The sequence below is a fragment of the Ranitomeya variabilis genome, chromosome 6, assembly GCF_051348905.1.
Source record: "Ranitomeya variabilis isolate aRanVar5 chromosome 6, aRanVar5.hap1, whole genome shotgun sequence".
Taxonomy (NCBI): domain Eukaryota; kingdom Metazoa; phylum Chordata; class Amphibia; order Anura; family Dendrobatidae; genus Ranitomeya; species Ranitomeya variabilis.
The window spans coordinates 284,066,352-284,086,111 of NC_135237.1; positions in this window are offsets into that span (position 1 = coordinate 284,066,352).

Sequence of the window (19,760 nt, forward strand, 5' to 3'; positions counted from 1 at the left end):
CTTTATTCAGTTGAGGGCAACACCAGGGAGGGGCAGACACCGTTAGTAGGCCGGAACCACCATTTTGTTTTTTAAAAAACACTTAATGAGAGCCAGAAGGTTGAAGCTCAGCTTTATTCAGTTGAGGGCAACACCAGGCAGGGGCAGACACCGTTAGTAGGCCGGAACCACCATTTTGTTTTTTAAAAAACACTTAATGAGAGCCAGAAGGTTGAAGCTCAGCTTTATTCAGTTGAGGGCAACACCAGGCAGGGGCAGACACCGTTAGTAGGCCGGAACCAGCAATGTGTTTAAAAACAGCAGTTAATCAGAGCCGGAAGGTAGAAGCTCAGCTTTATTCAGTTGAGGGCAACACCAGGGAGGGGCAGACACCGTTAGTAGGCCGGAACCACCATTTTGTTTTTTAAAAAACACTTAATGAGAGCCAGAAGGTTGAAGCTCAGCTTTATTCAGTTGAGGGCAACACCAGGCAGGGGCAGACACCGTTAGTAGGCCGGAACCACCATTTTGTTTTTTAAAAAACACTTAATGAGAGCCAGAAGGTTGAAGCTCAGCTTTATTCAGTTGAGGGCAACACCAGGCAGGGGCAGACACCGTTAGTAGGCCGGAACCACCATTTTGTTTTTTAAAAAACACTTAATGAGAGCCAGAAGGTTGAAGCTCAGCTTTATTCAGTTGAGGGCAACACCAGGCAGGGGCAGACACCGTTAGTAGGCCGGAACCAGCAATGTGTTTAAAAACAGCAGTTAATCAGAGCCGGAAGGTAGAAGCTCAGCTTTATTCAGTTGAGGGCAACACCAGGGAGGGGCAGAAGCCGTTAGTAGGCCCTAACCACCATTTTGTTTTTTAAAAAACACTTAATGAGAGCCAGAAGGTTGAAGCTCAGCTTTATTCAGTTGAGGGCAACACCAGGCAGGGGCAGACACCGTTAGTAGGCCGGAACCAGCAATGTGTTTAAAAACAGCAGTTAATCAGAGCCAGAAGGTAGAAGCTCAGCTTTATTCAGTTGAGGGCAACACCAGGGAGGGGCAGACACCGTTAGTAGGCCGGAACCACCATTTTGTTTTTTAAAAAACACTTAATGAGAGCCAGAAGGTTGAAGCTCAGCTTTATTCAGTTGAGGGCAACACCAGGCAGGGGCAGACACCGTTAGTAGGCCGGAACCACCATTTTGTTTTTTAAAAAACACTTAATGAGAGCCAGAAGGTTGAAGCTCAGCTTTATTCAGTTGAGGGCAACACCAGGCAGGGGCAGACACCGTTAGTAGGCCGGAACCACCATTTTGTTTTTTAAAAAACACTTAATGAGAGCCAGAAGGTTGAAGCTCAGCTTTATTCAGTTGAGGGCAACACCAGGCAGGGGCAGACACCGTTAGTAGGCCGGAACCAGCAATGTGTTTAAAAACAGCAGTTAATCAGAGCCGGAAGGTAGAAGCTCAGCTTTATTCAGTTGAGGGCAACACCAGGGAGGGGCAGAAGCCGTTAGTAGGCCGGAACCAGCAATGTGTTTAAAAACAGCAGTTAATCAGAGCCGGAAGGTAGAAGCTCAGCTTTATTCAGTTGAGGGCAACACCAGGGAGGGGCAGAAGCCGTTAGTAGGCCCTAACCACCATTTTGTTTTTTAAAAAACACTTAATGAGAGCCAGAAGGTAGAAGCTCAGCTTTATTCAGTTGAGGACAACTTGAATTAGGGACTGCATACAGACTTAGCAGGCTGTCCCCTGTGTGGACCATGCATCCAATACATTAACCCATTGAGCCACAAAGGACACGTAACCTTCCGTGGCCATGCCTACAGGTCCATGTGTCTGTTGTCAGGTGTACCTTTGTCAGTGTAGGCCTATTGGAAGGAGGGACCGCAGACAGGCTTCGAAGGCCTAACACAATAAAATGGGCTGGCTGTAGGCACTTTAAAATTGGTTCCAGGGGTACACGGGCAGCAGTGGTCTGGTCAGTGGAGGCCTAGTGGAAGGAGGGACCGCAGACAGGCTTCGAAGGCCTAAAATAACAAACAATAGGCTCATGGCAGTTTTACAGCGGTTACATGGATACACGGGCAGGCAGCTTGGTGGTGAGTGGAGGAGTATTTAAAGTAGGGACCGCAGACAGGCTATCAAAGGCCTAAAATAACAAACAATAGGCTCATGGCAGTTTTACAGCGGTTACATGGATACACGGGCAGGCAGCTTGGTGGTGAGTGGAGGAGTATTTAAAGTAGGGACCGCAGACAGGCTATCAAAGGCCTAAAATAACAAACAATAGGCTCATGGCAGTTTTACAGCGGTTACATGGATACACGGGCAGGCAGCTGGTGATGAGTGGAGGAGTATTTAAAGTAGGGACCGCAGACAGGCTATCAAAGGCCTAAAATAACAAACAATAGGCTCATGGCAGTTTTACAGCGGTTACATGGATACACGGGCAGGCAGCTGGTGATGAGTGGAGGAGTATTTAAAGTAGGGACCGCAGACAGGCTATCAAAGGCCTAAAATAACAAACAATAGGCTCATGGCAGTTTTACAGCGGTTACATGGATACACGGGCAGGCAGCTGGTGATGAGTGGAGGAGTATTTAAAGTAGGGACCGCAGACAGGCTATCAAAGGCCTAAAATAACAAACAATAGGCTCATGGCAGTTTTACAGCGGTTACATGGATACACAGGCAGCTTGGTGGTGAGTGGAGGAGTATTTAAAGTAGGGACCGCAGACAGGCTATCAAAGGCCTAAAATAACAAACAATAGGCTCATGGCAGTTTTACAGCGGTTACATGGATACACGGGCAGGCAGCTGGTGATGAGTGGAGGAGTATTTAAAGTAGGGACCGCAGACAGGCTATCAAAGGCCTAAAATAACAAACAATAGGCTCATGGCAGCTTTACAGCGGTTACATGGATACACAGGCAGCTTGGTGGTGAGTGGAGGAGTAGTGCAAGGAGTGTCTGTCCCAGTACTCCCAAAATATAAATAGATGTTAATGTCTCGCAAAACAACCAAAACAAAAAAAAAGGTGGCATACTTAGGTACAGGGGTGGGCTCATCTACTGAGTTTCTGACATAGTAATTTGGCAGTAACTATTTAATGGTGCCAATATAGGACACAGACACAGACTACTTTAAGTTGCATCATAGATGTCTACAAATTTGTATTGTCAGTGCCAGACATTGAATGATGTCAGCGAATAGACTAAAGATTGGTGGAGCTGTGCGACATAATTTTGCACGTGGTAGAGCACATTTTGAGCTGGGGTAGGGGGGAACTCTCTTGAGGCCGGCGGGACCGCCCCAGGGCCCCTCATGTTACAACGGTGTGTCTGACGTTGGGTGCGCACCACCACCGCCAGAGACACTACATTGTACTATGAGGGACCCAGTAGCAATGCCGTCAACCAAAAGCGAGCACACCCACCTCTTCAGACAAACAGCAGTCTCACGGGTGCTTGCGCCAAGTCGCGATACCACGGCCCCGTGTGGGGAGTTTTGCCATTTAGGGAGGTGTAAACATGTCGTATGCTGTACAATCAGCTGCAGCAAATTAGACATTAGAAAAGTAATTCACAGGCAAGAGCTTTTCATAGGAAAGCTAGGTGTCGGCCGGGCAAGGTGGGGCAAAAGATTTCGAAATCCAGTTGTGGTTCATTTTAATGAATGTTAGATCGTCAACATTTTGGGTAGCCAGATGAGTCCTTTTTTCGGTTAATATTGAACCTGCAGCACTGAATACTCTTTCTGATAGGACACTTGCTGCCGGGCAAGCAAGCTCCTGCAATGCATATTCTGCCAATTCTGGCCAGGTGTCTAATTTGGAGGCCCAGTAATCAAATGGGAATGACGGTTGAGGGAGAACATCGATAAGGGATGAAAAATAGTTAGCAACCATACTGGACAAATGTTATCTCCTGTCACTTTCAATTGATGCAGCAGTACCTGTCCTGTCTGCGGTCATAGCAAAATCACTCCACAACCTGGTCAGAAAACCCCTCTGTCCAACGCCACTTCTGATGTGTGCACCCCTAACACTCCTAGTCTGCTGCCCCCTGGAGCTCGTGTGAGAACGATCACGTGCGCTGTGTGCTGGGAATGCCTGAAGCAAACGGTCAACAAGAGTTGATTGTTTGGTTGCTAATATTAGTTCCAAGTTCTCATGTGGCATAATATTTTGCAATTTGCCTTTATAGCGTGGATCAAGGAGGCAGGCCAACCAGTAATCGTCATCGTTCATCATTTTCGTAATGCGTGTGTCCCTTTTTAGGATACGTAAGGCATAATCCGCCATGTGGGCCAAAGTTCCAGTTGTCAAATCTCCGGTTGTGATTGGTTGAGGGGCAGTTGCAGGCAAATCTACGTCACTTGTGTCCCTCAAAAAACCAGAACCCGGCTGTGACACGCAACCAATTTCCTGTGCCCCCGGGAAAGGTTCGGCATTAAAAATATACTCATCCCCATCATCCTCCTCGTCCTCCACCTCCTCTTCGCCCGCTACCTCGTCCTGTACACTGCCCTGACCAGACAATGGCTGACTGTCATCAAGGCTTTCCTCTTCCTCTGGTGCAGACGCCTGCTCCTTTATGTGCGTCAAACTTTGCATCAGCAGACGCATTAGGGGGATGCTCATGCTTATTACGGCGTTGTCTGCACTAACCAGCCGTGTGCATTCCTCAAAACACTGAAGGACTTGACACATGTCTTGTATCTTAGACCACTGCACACCTGACAACTCCATGTCTGCCATCCTACTGCCTGCCCGTGTATCCTCCCACAAATAAATAACAGCACGCCTCTGTTCGCACAGTCTCTGAAGCATGTGCAGTGTTGAGTTCCACCTTGTTGCAACGTCTATGATGAGGAGATGCTGGGGAAGGTTCAAAGACCGCTGATAGGTCTGCATACGGCTGGCGTGTACAGGCGAACGTCGGATATGTGAGCAAAGTGCACGCACTTTGAGGAGCAGGTCGGAGAACCCAGGATAAGTTTTCAATAAGCACTGCACCACCAGGTTTAAGGTGTGAGCCAGGCAAGGAATGTGTTTCAGTTGGGAAAGGGAGATGGCAGCCATGAAATTCCTTCCGTTATCACTCACTACCTTGCCTGCCTCAAGATCTACTGTGCCCAGCCACGACTGCGTTTCTTGTTGCAAGAACTCGGACAGAACTTCCGCGGTGTGTCTGTTGTCGCCCAAACACTTCATAGCCAATACAGCCTGCTGACGCTTGGCAGTAGCTGGCCCATAATGGGACAACTGGTGTGCAACAGTGTCATCTGCCGATAAAGTGGTTGGCAGACTGCGTTCTGTGGAAGAGCTGTAGCTTCTGCAGGAGGACGAGGAGGAGGAGGAGGAGGGGGTGCGAACGCCTACAGCCAACTGTTTCCTAGACCGTGGGCTAGGCACAACTGTCCCTAAATTGATGTCGCCTGTGGACCCTGCATCCACCACATTCACCCAGTGTGCCGTGATGGACACATAACGTCCCTGGCCATGCCTACTGGTCCATGCATCTGTAGTCAGGTGCACCTTTGTACTCACAGATTGCCTGAGTGCATGGACGATGCGCTGTTTAACATGCTGGTGCAGGGCTGGGATGGCTTTTCTGGAAAAAAAGTGTCGACTGGGTAGCTCGTATCGTGGTTCAGCGTACTCCATCAGGGCTTTGAAAGCTTCGCTTTCAACTAACCGGTAGGGCATCATCTCTAACGAGATTAGTCTAGCTATGTGGGCGTTAAAACCCTGTGTACGCGGATGCGAGGATAAGTACTTCCTTTTTCTAACCAGAGTCTCATGTAGGGTGAGCTGGACTGGAGAGCTGGAGATCGTGGAACTTTCGGGTGTGCCGGTGTACATGGCAGACTGAGAGACGGTTGGAGACGGTATTGTTTCCGCCGGTGCCCTAGATGCAATATTTCCTCCTACAAAACTGGTGGTTCCCTGACCCTGACTGCTTTTGGCTGGCAAAGAAACCTGCAGATACTGCCGGTGGTGCGGAAAATGGTGGCCTTACAGTGACGGAAGGGATGTTGCGTTGCTGACTAGCTTCATTGGCCGAGGGTGCTACAACCTTAAGGGACGTTTGGTAGTTAGTCCAGGCTTGAAAATGCATGGTGGTTAAGTGTCTATGCATGCAACTAGTATTTAGACTTTTCAGATTCTGACCTCTGCTTAAGCTAGTTGAACATTTTTGACAGATGACTTTGCGCTGATCAGTTGGATGTTGTTTAAAAAAATGCCAGACTGCACTCTTCCTAGACTCGGATCCCTTTTCAGGGATTGCAGACTGAGCTTTAACCGGATGGCCACGCTGTCCTCCAACAGGTTTTGGCTTTGACACGCGTTTTGGGCCAGATACGGGCCCGGCAGATGGAACCTGTTGCGATGTTGATGCCTGCTGCGGCCCCTCCTCCACCTCCGCTTCTGAACTACTGCCGCCTGCACCCTGTTCCCCCAATGGCTGCCAATCGGGGTCAATAACTGGGTCATCTATTACCTCCTCTTCGAGCTCGTGTGCAACTTCGTCTGTGTCACTGTGTCGGTCGGTGGTATAACGTTCGTGGCGGGGCAACATAGTCTCATCAGGGTCTGATTGTGGATCTGTACCCTGAGAGGGCAATGTGGTGGTCTGAGTCAAAGGAGCAGCATAGTACTCTGGCTGTGGCTGTGCATCAGTGCACTCCATGTCAGAATCTACTTGTAATGGGCATGGCCTGTTAAATGTTTCACTTTCTAAGCCAGGGACGGTATGTGTAAAGAGCTCCATGGAGTGACCCGTTGTGTCGCCTGCTGCATCCTTCTCTCTTGTTGTAGTTTTTGCTGAGGAGGACAAGGAAGCGACTTGTCCCTGACCGTGAACATCCACAAGCGACGCGCTGCTTTTACATTTACCAGTTTCGGAAGAGGAGGCAAAAGAGCTAGAGGCTGAGTCTGCAATGTAAGCCAAAACTTGCTGTTGCTGCTCCGCCTTTAAAAGCGGTTTTCCTACTCCCAGAAAAGAGAGCGTTTGAGGCCTTGTGTAGCCTGACGACGAAACTGGCTCCACAGCTCCAGACTTAGGTGGAATATTTTTATCCCCACGAACACCTGATGCTCCACTACCACTACCATCATTACCAGCTGACAATGAACGCCCACGACGACCTCTTGCACCAGACTTCCTCATTGTTTTAAAATCTTAACCAAAGTAACTTTATTTGTTGCTGTCAAACAACTTACACGGTGAGCTATAACTTCAGTATGATTTCAATATCCCTTAACAGGTTGGTGAGACCACAAGGAAAATCAGGCACAATGTTACACACTCTGTTTTCTGTGGCACAAAATCACAGAGATGACACACATGCAGGACTGTCACTCAAGCACTAATGTCAATATTAATCTCCCACCTAATTTATTTTTATTTTTTTCTCAGGGAGACTTTAGAAACCAAATAATATAAAAAAAAAAACAAAAAAAAAAAGGCTTTCTATGGCCCACAATTAGAGAGAGAGAGGTGGCACACCCAGGAGTCAAGACTGGCGCACAAGCTGAAAGGGCAATATTACTCTCCCACTGTTTTTTTAAGTTTTTTTTCTTTTATTTTCAGGGAGACTTTAGAAAACAAATAATATTAAAAAAACCAAAAAAATAAATAGCCTTTCTATGGCCCACTGAATGAGAGAGAGGTGGCACACCCAGGAGTCAAGACTGGCACACAAGCTGAAAGGGCAATATTACTCTCCCACTGTTTTTTTAGGTATTTTTTTTTTCAGGGAGACTTTAGAAACCAAATAATAAGAAAAAAAATAAATAAATAAATAGGCTTTCTATAGCCCACTGAATGAGAGATAGCACACACAGCAGTGGCACACAAGCCCTGACTGAGGCCAATATTTTTCTCCCACTGATTGATGTAGTGTTTTTGTGTTGAGGTAGATTTTAGAACACAAATCAAGGAAAAAAATAAATAAATGCTTTCTATGGCCCACTGAATGAGAGAGAGGTGGCACACCCAGGAGTCAAGACTGGCACACAAGCTGAAAGGGCAATATTACTCTCCCACTGTTTTTTTATGTATTTTTTGTTTTTTAAGGGAGACTTTAGAAACCCAATAATATTTTAAAAAAATAAATAAATAGGCTTTCTATGGCCCACTGAATGAGAGGGAGAGAGGTGGCACACCCAGGAGTCAAGACTGGCACACAAGCTGAAAGGGCAATATTACTCTCCCACTGTTTTTTTATGTTTTTTTTTTTCAGGGAGACTTTAGAAACCAAATAATATTAAAAAAAACAAAAAAATAAATAGCCTTTCTATGGCCCACTGAATGAGAGAGAGAGGTGGCACACCCAGGAGTCAAGACTGGCACACAAGCTGAAAGGGCAATATTACTCTCCCACTGTTTTTTTATGTATTTTTTGTTTTTTAAGGGAGACTTTAGAAACCAAATAATATTAAAAAAAAAACAACAAAAAAAAGGCTTTCTATGGCCCACAATTAGAGAGAGAGAGGTGGCACACCCAGGAGTCAAGACTGGCGCACAAGCTGAAAGGGCAATATTACTCTCCCACTGTTTTTTTAAGTTTTTTTTTTTTTATTTTCAGGGAGACTTTAGAAACCAAATAATATTAAAAAACCCAAAAAAATAAATAGCCTTTCTATGGCCCACTGAATGAGAGAGAGAGGTGGCACACCCAGGAGTCAAGACTGGCACACAAGCTGAAAGGGCAATATTACTCTCCCACTGTTTTTTTAGGTATTTTTTTTTTTCAGGGAGACTTTAGAAACCAAATAATAAGAAAAAAAATAAATAAATAAATAGGCTTTCTATAGCCCACTGAATGAGAGATAGCACACACAGCAGTGACACACAAGCCCTGACTGAGGCCAATATTTTTCTCCCACTGATTGATGTAGTGTTTTTGTGTTGAGGTAGATTTTTAGAACACAAATCAAGGAAAAAAAAAATAAATGCTTTCTATGGCCCACTGAATGAGAGAGAGGTGGCACACCCAGGAGTCAAGACTGGCACACAAGCTGAAAGGGCAATATTACTCTCCCACTGTTTTTTTATGTATTTTTTGTTTTTTAAGGGAGACTTTAGAAACCCAATAATATTTAAAAAAAAAAAGGCTTTCTATGGCCCACAATTAGAGAGAGAGGTGGCACACCCAGGAGTCAAGACTGGCACACAAGCTGAAAGGGCAATATTACTCTCCCACTGTTTTTTTATTTATTTTTTTTTTTTCAGGGAGACTTTAGAAACCAAATAATAAGAAAATAAATAAATAAATAAATAGGCTTTCTATAGCCCACTGAATAAGAGATAGCACACACAGCAGTGGCACACAAGCCCTGACTGAGGCCAATATTTTTCTACCACTGATTGATGTAGTGTTTTTGTGTTGAGGTAGAATTTAGAACACAAATCACGGAAAAAATAAATAGGCTTTCTATGGCCCACTCAGTGAGAGATGGCACACACAGGGATGGCACTGTAGCAGAAATGCCAATCTTAATCTCCCACAAAAAAAACAAAAACAAAAAAAAAAACAGGGACTGTCCTACAATTACTATCTCCCTGCAGTAATCTAAGCCAGGTATGGCAGGCAGCAATAGGAGTGGACTGATGCACAAATTAAATAAAAAGTGTGGACAAACAAAAAAGATAGCTGTGCAGAAAGGAACAAGAGGATATGTGCTTTGAAAAAAGCAGTTGGTTTCCACAGTGGCGTACACACAGCAATACAGCTATCACGGAGCCTTCTAGGGCAGCCCAATGAGCTACAGCGCTGAGGAAAAAAAAAAAAAATAGCTTCCACTGTTCCTGCACACCGAAGGTGGTGTTGGACAGTGGAAATCGCTACAGCACAAGCGGTTTGGTGGTTAGTGGACCCTGCCTAACGCTCTCCCTGCTTCTGACGAAGCGGCAGCAACCTCTCCCTAAGCTCAGATCAGCAGCAGTAAGATGGCGGTCGGCGGGAACGCCCCTTTATAGCCCCTGTGACGCCGCAGACAGCAAGCCAATCACTGCAATGCCCTTCTCTAAGATGGTGGGGACCAGGATCTATGTCATCACGCTGCCCACACTCTGCGTTCACCTTCATTGGCTGAGAAATGGCGCTTTTCGCGTCATTGAAACGCGACTTTGGCGCGAAAGTCGCGTACCGCATGGCCGACAAGCACAGGGGTCGGATCGGGTTTCATGAGACGCCGACTTAGCCAAAAGTCGGCGACTTTTGAAAATGATCGACCCGTTTCGCTCAACCCTACTCCTCACTTCATCATTTGCAGCCCCCTTTACCCACTTCATCATGTGCTATTCCCCTCCCTCCACTCACTTCATCATTTGCAGTCCCCCTACTCCTCACTTCATCATGTGCAGTCCCCCCACTCACTTCATCATGTGCAGTCCCCCTGCCCCTCACTTCATCATGTGCAGTTCCACTCCACCCAACTTCATCATGTGCAGTCCCCATCCTCCTCACTTCATTGCTTGAAGTCCCTCTCCCCCACCACTTCATCATGTGCAGTCCCCCAACCCCACTTCATCTGATGTCCCCCTCCCTTCACTTCATCACTTACAGTCCTCTTCCCCCTCACTTCATTCAGAAAATAAGAAAAATAGTTTTTCATACTTACCTCACTGACGATCCCCTGCAGGCGCAGCTCTGCTTCTAATGTCCTTGTACAGGATGGCGCGTATGCGATGACATCATCTCGTATGTGCCATCACCTGACCGTAAGTCCAGAGGGCAGAGGGAGTGGGATCTGCACATCCATCCAGGTTAGAGGCCGTGAAGCTCCGAGAAAGCTTTAACCGCCGAGGTGTGCTCCTCGCACAGATCTTCATTGCACAATGGAGCCCCCTCTCTGTACCACTGCTCACCGGACCCCATACAGCAGTAAGAACAGTAATGCCCTGATGGCTGCCCTGATTATGTATGTGTTTGCTTGCTTGTGTATTAAGTATTCGCATGTGCACATATTATTATATTGTTCCTTGTGAATATGCATGTAAATGTGCATGGGGCTATTGGTGGGGTTTGACGGATGGTGGAGCACACATCCTGAATAGGGACACTTTGCTGTTAGTGTCCACTCTTGCCATATACTTCTTTATAATGCAAAAAGAAGTTTGAATTTGTGAATCTTTTGCTGTCTAAATCTGGTATGGAACTTATAGTAAGGTTTGTTATATAGTTGGTAAAATACGTATGTACATTTAAACACTCTAAATACGGTAGTTATATGTAACTGCATGCATTCAGATCTGCACAAAAAATGGTAAGATGTAATTCTACTAAATTTATGCTGTACCAAACATGTGCCCAATAGTAGCCTACAAATACTATACATGTTAGAATATAACATGAACATAGTTACATTCACACACCACATTCTATAGGGCTATTCGCATGTACAATTTTGCACCCTTTAAAAAACAAAAGTCTCCTACTTAGGTGTATTTTCCAGGCAGAACTTTTGTACTTAAGTGAATGTAGATGATGAGATGTACAGTAGCATGTAAAAGTTTGAGCACAACATGTCAAAATTATTGTTATTGTGAACACTTAAGCAAGTTAAAGATGAAATGATTTCTAACAGCTAGAAGTTAAAGATGACACATTTCCTTTGTATTTTAGTAAAAAAAAAATATATATTGTAATTTTTTACATTTTAAAAATTAAAAAAGGAAAATGGGTCGACGCAAATGTTTGGGTACCCTTGGAGATTTGTTTGCTGAGATAACTTTGACCAAGGTTTCAGACTTTTATTAGCCTGTTAGGGTTATGGCTTGCTCACTATCATCGTTAGTAAAAGAAAAAATGATGACGTTGAATCAGAATCAGTGGGATATATTGAAGTGTTTCAGAGTTATTACCACATAATGTGACACTGGTCAGAACTGTAAAATGTGGCTTGGTCATTAAGGTCAAAATTGTCTCAGTCACTAAAGGGTTAAAATAAATAGCCTTCCATCTTGAAGCACAATACATTTGTTGAAGAAACAAATGCAAGTCTTCTAACCATGGTCACATCACTTTTGAATTTTACTGACTAATGTAATGAATTTTTCAGGTCACTCAAACCTTTAGGCTACATTGCTATTGTTGGGTGCAAGGTGGTATGTGGCAAAAAGTACTATCTGGTGGACTGGAAGAGTCATGGCCCAGAGGATAGGACCTGGGAACCTATTGAGCACATTCGGGCTCCTCAGCTCATTGCAGGTTTTGTGTGTAGCAAGTACCAAGGAGGGGGGTAATGTTAGGTGTTGTGTTCCCGCCACTGCACAGGGGAATCTCGAACCATGTCCTCTGCAGTCTACCATTCTTCCCCAGTCACAAAGCAGCCTGCTCAGAAGAGATGTCGGTCCCAGTGTCTTGCTCAAGGTGATGCTGTGCATCTGGTTACTGCTATCATCCCAGGTCCAGCTATTGTAACCAGCATTAGTCAGCGGTGAGCAGACATTTCTGGGACTAAGTCCTGCTTTTTGCCTACTGAGCATGCCCATGGAACGACCTCTCATTTGTAGGTCGGGGGTCGGCTTTCCAGTTCCTAGTTAGGTCAGTTAGTGGCGTCCGCCAGAGCGGCGCTGTGCGCACTGCTGAATCTATTATTATTTACTTTTCCCTGGTACCGCAGGTGCAGAGCCAAGTGCTAGTGGGTCTAGAGGAACTCTAACCCCGTGTCATTGGAGCAGAGTCCTGTGACTGAACACTAGCATTCATTCTGTGGTATTGCGGCTCTGTGATGCAACAGGGTCCGTCTCTTTATATACCAGGTGAAGTTAACCCATGTGTTTCTATTATACTGCCATATATAGTCCGCCATTACCGAGCAGCAGGTAATATCTCTGCACAGTGGACCCCGGGCTGCGAACGCACCTTATAGCTTCCTTTATATTATTTGGTGCATTCCGCCAGCCCTAACAGAGTTTTTCCCTTTATTGGGCTGTGCCCTTTTCATCCTGGGTGGAACTTCGTTATTTTTAAACTTAGAATATTCTGAAATAAAGTTTTTAGTTTGTAGAACCAAAATGAATGCTCACACAAAACCTAGCATGAGTTTAAGTAAGATGACATTTATAATCAATTCCCATGTTAATCCTTTCTTAAATGACCTATAAGCTAGAGATCTGCTACTGCGGTTTTTAGAAATGTAGACAAATATATTTGTTGTATACTGCAAGCTCTGCATTGCAGTAAACAAAGAGTTGTACACCAGGGATCAAATTAGCTAAGACTACATCGGTATATTTTGCTTCCTATATTTAGAACTGAGCTGGATAATAGCCAACATGCAATATATTTTAATCCATAAGAGCTGGATAAAATAAGAATGAATAATAAATAAAGTTAAATACAAAAATAAAGATTTGTGATGTGCATTTTCTCTATTGGTGTACAGGAAGCACAAGCATCTTGTAAAATCAGATTTTTTTGTGCACTTACATTAAAGAACATTTATTAATGCTTTTGTAGCATGCTCCAATATTTAAAATTAAGCAAATGGCACAAACTAGTAAATTAATGTTTACCAACAAATGACACACATCTTTTTACATGTGTAGTGTTTTATGGCTTCACTATGCCCCTTCTTCTAGACCATTTTGTGCAGTAAATCTCTCCAATGTACTATACTGTATATTTCTTCTGTGATACCAAAAATATAAATTACTGCATTGAATAGTACTACTACTTCTTCCACTCTATTTGTATGGAGTATTCTACTATACTTTCACTAGTTCTTTACGTTTTATTCTCATAGGGACATCTCATTAGATTTCATATGATATTATAAATTACAATGTGCCATCAAGCATTTAGTAATAGAGTATATAAAAATGTAGACATCAATTAATGGGCACAGTAAGATTGACACACAAGGATGAAAAACTGCGTACACCCACTAGTTTATAATAATGTCAAACTGATGTAGAAAGTTGAATGAGGCATGACAGGCAAAAGTATCTGTCACTCTGTAGTAGAACTTGTAGACATACCTCCCAACTTTTGAAGAAGGGAAAGAAGGATGAAGTGTGCGGCGCGCTCAGCGTGACGCGGCACATTTTAGGCCATGCCTCTGACCACACCCATTTCACAACTAGTCACACCCATATCCACGCCCCAACCACACCCATTTAGCACTGCTGATCACACTGTTTTATAAACAATAATTCTAAACAAAAAAAGGCCACACAGTGCTCCATACTGTATAATGGCCACACAGTGCTCCATACTGTATAATGGCTACACAGAGTGCTCCATATTGTATAATGGCCACACATGATGCTCCATACTGTATAATGGCCACACATGATGCTCCATACTGTATAATGGCCCTACATGATGCTCTATACTGTATAATGGCCACACATAGTGCTCATACTGTATAATGGCAACACAGTGCTCCATACTGTATAATGGCCACGCATGATGTTCCATACTGTATAATGGCCACACATGATGCTCCGTACTGTATAATGGCCACACATGATGCTCAATTCTGTATAATGGCCACATAGTGCTCCATACTGTATAATGGCCCCACATGATGCCCTCACACCCCTATCATTGCCTTCTCCATCACTACACACACCCCTTTCAATGTGCTCTGTCGCAGCAGCCGGCAACTTCCACTCCCATGGCGCTGAATGATGTCATCCAGCCACGCCACACTGCTGACTGCTCACATCGCTGCAGCTCCGGTACGCCACTGATAAAGACCTCTCCATGTCTCCTCTGCCAGTCAGTGTCAGAGCGAGGAGCAATATCTGCTTCGATCCGACACAGCTAGCGTCTGCTCCGTACACCTTGTACACATGCGGCTCCACTTCGTAAACTTCGCACACACACGACTCCGCTCCGTGCACCTTGCACACACAGCTCCACTCCGTACACCTCGTACACACATAGCTGCGCTCCATACACCTTGTACACATGTGGCTGCGGTCCATACACATGCGACTCTGCTCCATACACCTTGTACACATGCAGCTGCAGTCCATACACATGCGGCTCCACTTTGTATGCCTCGTACACACACACAACTCCGCTCCATACACCTTGCACACGTGGCTCTGCTCCGTACACCTTGCACATACGGCTCTGCTCAGTACACCTCATACACACACAGCTCCGCTCCGTACACCTCATACACACACGGCTCTGCTACGTCCACACTGTAAACCCCTCCTGACCCCACACATAAACTTACCATGACATGCATACATGGAGGCCCCGCTCATGTGACCCCTTACTCCTCCCCTCCTGTGAACTTATCACATGTCCAGTGCACCTAGAGCAGCCATATATGTGGGAGGAATGAGCAAATCTCCCAACCGTCCTGGATCCAGTCCTGATGAGGCTAAGGCTGACATTGCAGTGCGGGAAAACTAATTTCCAGTCCATGACCACGGGGGAGACTGTCAAAATTGGGACTGCTCCGCTGGATCCAGGACAGTGTGGAGGTCTGCTTGTAGACTTCCATGTCATTCCGATATTTGTTTAGAAAGAACTATGAACAGCATCTCAGCCAGAATCAAATACAAATGGGACATAACAACTGTAAAATCAGTTATAGAAGGCTTTTATTTTATATTTTTATTAGTATATCTTTTTATATTTATTTATATACAGTGCATTTTAAAAGTACAGTATTCATACACTGTGAACTTTTTCCCCATTTTTTTCACATTGCACCCACAAACTTAAATGTATTTTATTGGGATTGTTTGTGATATACCAACAGAAATTAACAAGTATTTATGAAGTGTAAAGGAAATTATACATGGTTTTCTAATTATTTTAAAAATATATACATTTTATAATAAAACAGTACATGGCAAGACTTGAAAATTGTTATTAAGAAGAATTGGCAAAAAAAATCAGCCTCTAGATGTGCAAAGCTAGTAGATACATACCCAAAAAACTTGCACCAGTAACTGCAGCGAAAGGTTGTCCTACAAAGTATTGACGTAGGAAGGATAAATACAAATGCACGTCATAATTTCAGATTTGTATTTTTAAAATATTTAGAAAACCCTGTATCATTTCTTTTATACTTCACAAATAGTTGCTACTTTGTGTTGGTATATTACATAAAATCCAAATAAAGTACATTTAAGTTTGTGAGTGTAATGTGAAAGAATGTGAGGTATGAATACTTTATCAAGGCACTGTAAAAAAAAAAAACTATGCATCAGCACACTACGATTAATGAACACATGAATTACACTAATAAACTTTTTTTTCACAAATTTAACAAGGTTTACCTCGTGAATGGATCCTATATCTTCTAGCCTCATGGCGTCGTATCCAATTTAGGGGTTTTTATTGTAGCATTCAAGGAGTCATAGCTTTTAATTTTTGACAATAGCCTTATGAGCAATTGCTTTTTAGGGGATGAGTTGTGTTTGTCAGTAACATCATTTTTTGCTAAAAACAACTTACTACTCTTTATGGGAAGAAATATAAAAGAACAGCAATTCTGCCACTGTTTTTTTCCATTTAAAATTTTAGGCAATTTCCACGCTGCAAAACAAAGTTATAACTCTGTTAGGTAGGTCAGCAATACCATACTTTTATAATTTTATTTTTGCACTTTGAAAAAAATGTGTTTTGGACCTCTGTATATTGAGAGCCATAGGTTTCACAATGTTCCCTAAGGAGAGCCATATAAGGGCTTTTTTGTGACAAGCTGTATTTTTCATTGTGCCATTTTGTGGTACATGCCACTTTTTATTACACTTTTTGGGAGGCATTTTGAACTTTTTTCTTAGTATGTAGTTGTTTTTTTGGTTCCATTTTGAATATTTATGACTTTTTGAACACTTTTTTGGAGCGGAGATGAACAAAAAGAGCAATTACGGTATAGTTTGTCATATTTTATTTTAATGATTTTCACCTTATGGGATTAAACAATAACTGTTTCATAATATGTGCTGTTACAAATGCAGTGATACCAAAATACAGTATGTGTCATTTTTGTTGGAGTGGGAGGAGGTTGTTTCTTTCACAAATACAAGCTAAGTGAATATGAGTGACCACAATGGTTCTCCTGATTAGTAATAGATTGTGAAGAAGGAATAAATTTGGCTTAAAATGTTCATGAAAATCTCCCATTCTTCACGGTAGGTATGCTTTACTCCCTATATATAATAAGTAGCTCATAAACATTGTAAAGGTTGGATTGCTTTCTAAGAGAGCTGCAGTTTATGTTCTGCTGAAATGTGGTATCTTACAGTTAATTGCATGCATCACCTTACTTACCGAAAACGCAGAATAGGAAGAAAGTAATTCAAATTGGACTTGGAAGTCTTTCAGTAGTTGTCATAGCAACTGACACATACCCTGCTCTTGTTCTGAAATTACCTATCAAAGCTCTGCCGTGAGTATTGAACTTTTCCACTGCAGAAGTATTGTATATTGCAAAAAATATATCATTCTACTATTTTAAGACACATTGAATGTAAAAAGCATTGCAGCCATCCATAACCTGTAAGCAGATTTTTAGGGAATAAAAAGCTATCTTGCAACACCTTGTAGACTTGGAAGTAATCAGCCATTTTCAGTCACAACAAGTGATCGCTCATAAGCAGATTCAGTTTTAAAGGAAATTGGTTTAAGTCATGACTTTGCAGGAACTGAGATGGTACATTATGTATGCTGGGGTAATTCATGGTTTCTGGATTTTTATACGATGCTAACAGAGTTCTTTAATTTAGGAGATGTCTATTTCTCATACAGTTTTCATGAGTATCCTTGTCTTCTAAGTCTCTTTTATACAACAGCTTAGCAGGGTCCTTAAGGAGAAACTTTACTACCTAGAAGCTCCTAAAATGTTCTATACCATTCAATCATTCTTGTACTTTCAACTGATGATGGACCTGAACCCAAAACAGCTGTAAGCAAATGGGGATGCTGGTTTGGCATTATATCCTAAGTCATGAGTTAAGAGTCTCTAAAGGGTCGATATTGAATTAGGATTACTTCCATAGGTGGCACTTGAGAATGTTTTTTTCATATGTAGCTATTTCAGATTCTAAACCTTTTTTTAAATTAAAAGAAAAATACAAAAAAAGGATTGCACACCGTAAGTATTAAATTAATGTGCAGGTACATAAATACAGCGTGGCCAATATGCAAATATATATGCATACATTATGAGTCAACACACTGCGATTAATGATTACATAACTACAATATTGCTATATATAAAACCAACAAGAGAAAATATGAGCAAAAACCCCGCTGTAAATAAGTAAAAATCAAAAAGTCCATCTAAATAACAAAGAGTTTTTAGTAATACTGTTTTTGATCAAGAATAGCATAAAAGCCATCCCACCACGACAAGGTAATTCTGATTGGGACACTGTCTAATATTAACCCCTTCACCCCCAAGGGTGGTTTGCACGTTAATGACCGGGCCAATTTTTACAATTCTGACCACTGTCCCTTTATGAGGTTATAACTCTGGAATGCTTCAACGGATCTTGGCGATTCTGACACTGTTTTCTCGTGACATATTGTACTTCATGATAGTGGTAAAATTTATTTGATATTACCTGCGTTTATTTGCAAAAAAAATGGAAATTTGGCGAAAATTTTGAAAATTTTGCAATTTTCCAACTTTGAATTTTTATGCCCTTAAATCACAGAGATATGTCACACAAAATACTTAATAAGTAACATTTCCCACATGTCTACTTTACATCAGCACAATTTTGGAACCAAAATTTTTTTTTGTTAGGGAGTTATAAGGGTTAAAAGTTGACCAGCAATTTCTCATTTTTACAACACCATTTTTTTTTAGGGACCACATCTCATTTGAAGTCATTTTGAGGGGTCTATATGATAGAAAATACCCAAGTGTGACACCATTCTAAAAACTGCACCCCTCAAGGTGCTCAAAACCACATTCAAGAAGTTTATTAACCCTTCTGGTGCTTCACAGGAATTTTTGGAATGTTTAAATAAAAATGAACATTTAACTTTTTTTCACAAAAAATTTACTTCAGCTCCAATTTGTTTTATTTTACCAAGGGTAACAGGAGAAAATGGACCCCAAAAGTTGTTGTACAATTTGTCCTGAGTACGCCGATACCCCATATGTGGGGTTAAACCACTGTTTGGGCGCATGACAGAGCTCGGAAGCGAAGGAGCGCCATTTGACTTTTCAATGCAAAATTGACTGGAATTGAGATGGGACGCCATGTTGCGTTTGGGGAGCCCCTGATGTGCCTAAACATTGAAACCCCCCACAAGTGACACCATTTTGGAAAGTAGACCCCCTAAGGAACTTATCTAGAGGTGTGGTGAGCACTTTGACCCACCAAGTGCTTCACAGAAGTTTATAATGTAGAACCGTAAAAATAAAAAATCATATTTTTTCACAAAAATTATATTTTCACCCCCAATTTTATATTTTCCCAAGGGTAAGAGAAGAAATTGGACCCCAAAAGTTGTTGTACAATTTGTCCTGAGTACGCTGATACCCCATATGTGGGGGTAAACCACTGTTTGGGTGCATGGGAGAGCTCGGAAGGGAAGTAGCACCGTTTGACTTTTCAATGCAAAATTGACAGGAATTGAGATGGGACGCCATGTTGCGTTTGGAGAGCCACTGATGCGCCTAAACATTGAAACCCCCCACAAGTGACACCATTTTGGAAAGTAGACCCCCTAAGGAACTTATCTAGATGTGTTTTGAGCGCTTTGACCCACCAAGGGCTTCACAGAAGTTAATAATGCAGAGCCGTAAAAATAAAACAAAAATTTTTTCCCACAAAAATTA